Below are 6,000 nucleotides of genomic sequence, written 5' to 3'. Positions count from 1 at the left end.
CAGAGAACTTGACCACCCTCCCATCACAGGTTGCGACATTCCTGGCACGTGGCTTCTTCCAGTTTGGAGATATAAGTTAACTTGGTTGTTCCTTTTTTTTTTTTTCTGCGGTACGCGGGCCTCTCACTGTTGCGGCCTCTCCCGTTGCAGACCACAGGCTCCGGACGTGCAGGCTCAGCGGCCACGGCTCACGGGCCCAGCCGCTACGAACCCGTGTCCCCTGCATTGGCAGGCGGACTCCCAACCACTGCGCCACCAGGGAAGCCCAGTTGTTCCCTTTGAGGGCAGTACTGCTGTGTTGCAGAAGACAAATCATCACGTCAAGGGGCACTGAGGAAAACACAAGGTTGGAAAGTTCCAGAAGTAGTTCTGGAATGCTTGGTGATGCAAGCAAAGAAAAGAGGCAAGAAAGGGGCCCAGCATTGGGCTCTACCCTCTATGTATCTAATCAATGTCATGTATGCAGAGCGCTCCCTTTTAATGTTTAGGGTGACAAGATGTAAAATCCTACACTGTACCTCACCCTGTCGTTGTCTTTGAACTTCATGATGCAGCTTAGATTTGTGTCAGTCTACTTGTTTCTTTTTCAAAATCTAACATAAGGGATGTAGTTGAGAGAGAGAGAGAGAGAGAGAGAGAGAGAGAGAGAGAGGTAGACAGGGAGAACTGATACAAAAGAGGGTTTTGAAATCAAGACCCAAGCTCTACGGGCAATAATAATATTGAACTTGAAACTTTTAAAGAGCTGCCTTTGTAGACTAGGTAAACATAAGTTATAAGCAAGGATTCTTAGGGCTCTCTTAATTATTTCACATGACTGATAATGTAGGAGTACAGTTATTAGAAGAAATCCTAGGGGAGGTTCCTGCCCTAGAAAGGGAGGTCCCTAGGCCGCTGCTGAACTGAGTAAAGCCATCAGAAAGTTTAAATGGAAATCCCTACAGGGAAATCCCTAATCACAAGAGACTAGAAAGAACATTGGAAGGTCGAATAGCCATAGGATGGCATATAGGTTGTAGACCTTATTGCCAACTAGGAGGAACTGAGTTGTGAAGGATTTCGAGGCCACACCTGGTGTTGGTTTAGAAATAGTACAACGAGGGTGAGTGATGTCCGCTTGGGGCTAAGGAGGTAGGAATGGTGTGCCCAGACAATGTATTTAACATTCCTGACCAGCCTCTTGTCTCCATATCTATCTACATTCAAATCATCTTAGATAGATGAGGAGACGCTATTCTATTTTTGAGGCCTGCAGAGGACATCATATAAATTTCTTTTAGAAATGCAAAGATAGTTACTTAAAATTAAATTTCCTTGTGTTAGCTAAGGCCTTGCTGCTTTAATGTAAAGTTATTTTCTTTTGTCTTGGCCTTGGTGGACACTGGAAGAATGCCCTGTCTGAGGAACCCACCGTGGTGTCCTGGCCACCATCTGTGTGGAGACCTCGAACTCTCTCTCCTGCTTCTGACCATTGGCTCCTTCAATCAGGGTCTTCCTTCCCACAATACCCTCTTCCCCACCTTTGTCCTGTCTGCTGGCAAATGGGTCTTGTGACTGAAACATAGAGTCACAGGGAGATGTTAGGTCACACAGAATCTGGGTTCTTATCCTGGTTCTACCACCAGATCCCTCTGAGACCTTTTTTTGCTTTATTTTTTCGGAGTCTGATTTTTCTCAACTGTAAAATGAGGGGGACTTTAACCTGGGCGCAAGGACTGGCCTGAGATTCTAGTTTATATGTTTGGTGCACAGTTCAGGGGAGGGGGTTGGCATCTTAATCGGATTTTTTTTTTCTTTTTAAAAGATTTATTTATTTATTTATTTATTTTATTTATGCTTGTGTCGGGTCTTAGTTGCAGCACACGGGATCTTCGTTGAGGCATGCAGGCTTCTCTCCAGTTGTGGCGCACAGGCTCCAGGGCACGTGGACTCTGTAGTTTGCGGCCCTCGGGCTCTAGTTGAGACGCACGAGCTCAGTAGTTGTGGCACGCAGGCTTAGTTGCCCAGCGACACGTGGGATATTTGTTCCCTGACCAGGGATCCAACCCACGTCCCCTGCACTGGAAGGCGGATTCTTTACCACTGAACCACAGGGAAATCCCTATAGGATTCTTAAGAGTTAGGAGACTTGGAATATTCTTTTAACTTGAAACTTTGTATGTGAAGATCCCTTTTCATGTAATTGATAACTCTGTATCATGCTCACAGCTGAAGATATGGCAAAGCACTCTTCAAACGGCAACTTCCAGTTCTTACAGAGCATGGACCCATATTAATATTAATGGACCCATATTCATCAGATCTGTAGAGGTGACTAAGGTAGACAAAAATGTAACCTGCACGAGAGGAAGTAGGTTGTTAAAAATTTCCCTGAGAGCTCATGAGTTAGGAAAAAGGAGACATTGTTCTAGAGTATTCCCTTGTCTTTTAATGATTGTCAGTCAGAGGCAATGCTCAGGGGAGACACAGGAGATGGTTCCTGTGGTCCCCTGGGAGAGGCAGCACAGCAGCAGTCCTCATCCTGGATGTGGTCCAGCCGCTCGGCTGCAATCAGTGCTGCAGAATGTTATGAACACGGTTAGCCACAGTTGCCAAATGTTGTTGTCAATTAGACAAAATATGTTGGCTACGTGTGTAAGGGCATGGGAGAAGGTCTGGAAAGGTAACAAAATGACACTGTGCTGGGAGAAGGGACGTGGGTGGGGGCCACGTGCCGTGGATAGGAGAACGCTTGCTGTGCCGGCTGTATTCATGTCCTAGGGCTGCTGTAACAGATGTTCACAAGCGAGGTGGCTGAAAACACCAGGAATTGATTCTCTCACAGCTCTGGAGGCTAAAAGTCTGAAATGATGGTGTCAGCGGGGCTAAGCTGCCTCCGAAGTCTCTGAGGAAGGATCCTTCCTCGCTTCCAGGTGGTCCCGGGTATTCCCTGGCTTGTGGCAGCATGACTCCGATCTCTGCCTCTGTTGTCACATGGCTTTCTTCCCTGTGTGTCTGTGTGTGTCCCCTTGTCTTACAAGGACACCAGTCATTGGATTTAGGGCCCACTCTATTAAACTAGGATGATCTCACCTCGAGATCCTAAACTAATTACATCTTCAAAGACCTTATTTCTAAATAAGGTCACATCCTGAGGTTCTGGGTGAATGGGGGACATTATTCAACCACTGTACCAGTAATGTTTGAAGTTCCTTTTTTTTAAAAAAAGAGGTTGTATCCATGTATTACTTAGGATATTAAAAAACAAAAGGAGGGTCTTCCCTGGTGGTCCAGTGGGTAAGACTCCATGCTCCCAATGCAGGGGGCACGGGTTCGATTCCTGGTCGGGGAACTGGATCCTGCATGCATGCTGCAACTGAGTTCACATTCCGCAAATAAGGAGTTGGGATGCCACAACTAAAAATCCTGCGTGCCGCGTTGAAGATGCTGTGATGAAGATCCCGCGTGCTGCAATGAAGACCCAGTGCAGCCAAAATAAATAAACAAATAAGTAAATAAATAAATTTAACAAACAAAAGTAAACAACAACAGCAAAGTGTATTATAAGAAGACACACACACACACACACACACACACACACACACACATTTGCTTGCTTACTCTGGCTGGATTGTAGGGGAAGTGTTTGATGGGAAGAGAGAGGAATATTATGATAACAGCTAACACTTATAGAGTGCTTACTATCTGACAGACACAGACACTATTTTAGGTGCTTTTTATATACTAAATCACCTCATCTCATAGCAACCTTATGAAGTAGGTGATACAATCATTTCCATTTTACAGATGAGGAAACTGAGGCACAGAAGACTTAAGTTACTTGCCTAAACTCCCAGGGGAGATCCAGGATTGGAATCCAAACAGTCTGACTCAGAAGCTGTGCTTATAACAGCCCTTGCTGTACTGTCTCTTCACATACAGACAGACATGGGAGATAGGGGTCTGATTCAAGAAACCAGTCACCTAAACACACACAGACCCACATCCTCCCCATCTCCCTCCAAATCCAATAATAATAAAGGAACATGTTGCTTCTATGGTTAGATGTGTTTGGAGCATTGCATCTGCAGAATCCATTGAACTAGACATTGTCAGATATTCACTGAGAACAAACAAAGACTAGTATGAACTGAATGAAATATAGATGTCCATGAGCATCACCGACTGCCTTGCAGACCACTCAGACCACAAGTGATTTCAACCAGTCAGAGTGCAATGTCGCTCTGGTCAAAGTAGCCAAGTACCCAAGGGGGGTTCACTTACAGTTTTACAGTAGCTTCTAGTGAACTGCAGCTAAACTGCATTACTTGTACAGCACAAGCAATACTCACTGAGTGAAGAAAAGGGAATTAATAGGCATCTTTAAAATAATAAGAATGACTGTAGTACTTACATTAAAATGTCAGGTGCTGGGCTAACTATTTTTTCTCATTCAATCCTTACCAAAACCTTCTGAATCATCGCTGGCCCCAGGTCTGGGAGGGTGACTAGTAATAAAGCAGTAGGTTTTCTTTATGGTAAAAATGACTATAGGCTTGTTCCTGTAAACCTGCTCCAGGGGCTCTCCCACCTCTGAAGTGAACTTTGCTCTGTGGCTGTCTGCACATTCTGTGAGGACAAATCTGTACTGCAACAACTACCTAAATGAATATTTGGGACATTTTCACTGGGGGAAGCTTAGTGTGTATAACTTTCCGGTAATTTCCCTCATCTGAATAACTTCTTGAATGAAAATACGTCCTTCAAGTGCACAGCCTGAAGCTCTGGAGGTGGGGTGGCATCCTCTCAAAGCAGAAACCTTGGGCTAGACCAGCCCGGTTGTATTCCAGGGAGTTTGTACCCCCAGAGGCCAGATCAAGACCAGGAAGGCACACACTCCTGTCTTTTCCTGCTCTCACGTAGGGCCAGGTTTGATTGACAAGAGCATCTAACAGACAGCGAAGTGCTGACTGTAGACATTAAATCCTGGGCTCTGAAGTCACCCCACTGACCTTCAAATCCCAGCTCCATCACTTCCCAGTCGTAGGACCTTGGCAAGGTCCTCCACTCGGCAGCCTTAGTTTCTTCATCTGTAAAATGGGCATAACAAATACAGCCTACCGCTGAAGGCTGGTGTGAGGATAAGTGGAGTCACTCTGCAGAGCGTGCTTTGCATAGTGTCTGGTGCTTTGTCCCAGGAAATGTTCTTCATCGTTACTGGGCATCAACAGGGAATTCTGTGCGATTGCTTCCCTTCTCAGGGGCTGGGGTGTGATGGCAACGCCAGTCAGCTGGGCTCAAGAGATATGCTCTGTGCTCAGATCACCCCGTGTCATAGGAGCCATCACCTGTCTGCTGGCATTTGGTGAGAAAAGGAAAAGGAAGAAGATGAGTGTTTTTAGAGACCCACTTTTACAACATCTCCGTCTAACCCCTTCAAAATGGACGGCTGCAGCTAGGGTTCATTCTCCTCTTGGGCAGCCCTGCAAGCCCTGCTGGTGTTTCTTTTCTGAAGCCAGAGCAGGTTTCTCTCCCCACAGGAGCCCCATTCTTTACCCTGGACCAGAAGGGAAGGTCCCTTTTCTCTTTTCAGTAATGGGCAAGAACAACGTTCCATTGACGCCATGAATGGAGCGTTTCTTACCCCAGACTCTCTTGCTGCTGCAGACGCAGGGACCTTTTTTCTCTCCCTTGGTTTCCAAAGACTCATGTTCTCTGTAGGTGACCCCGGGGAGGCCAGGATTCCTGATTCTGGCACAAACTGACAAAGGGAAGGGGGCTGCTCGGTTGCAGGGTCTCCACACCAGGCCCTATGACTTGTGGTTTCCTTTTTTTTTTTTAATTAATTTTTATTGGAGTACAGTTGATTTACAATGTTGTGTTAGTTTCTGGTGTACAGCAAAGTGAATCAGGTATACATATACATATAGCCATTCTTTTATAGATTCTTTTCCCATATAGATCATTACAGAATATTGAGTAGAGTTCCCTGTAGGTTTTTATTAGTTATTTATTTTATAT

This window comes from Aethalodelphis obliquidens, unplaced genomic scaffold (genome assembly GCF_003676395.1).
Source record: "Aethalodelphis obliquidens isolate GAN/ISIS:26980383/991018 unplaced genomic scaffold, ASM367639v1 scaffold2, whole genome shotgun sequence".
Taxonomy (NCBI): domain Eukaryota; kingdom Metazoa; phylum Chordata; class Mammalia; order Artiodactyla; family Delphinidae; genus Aethalodelphis; species Aethalodelphis obliquidens.
The sequence above is the reverse complement of the archived record's forward strand: the minus strand, read 5'-3'. Positions refer to the sequence as shown.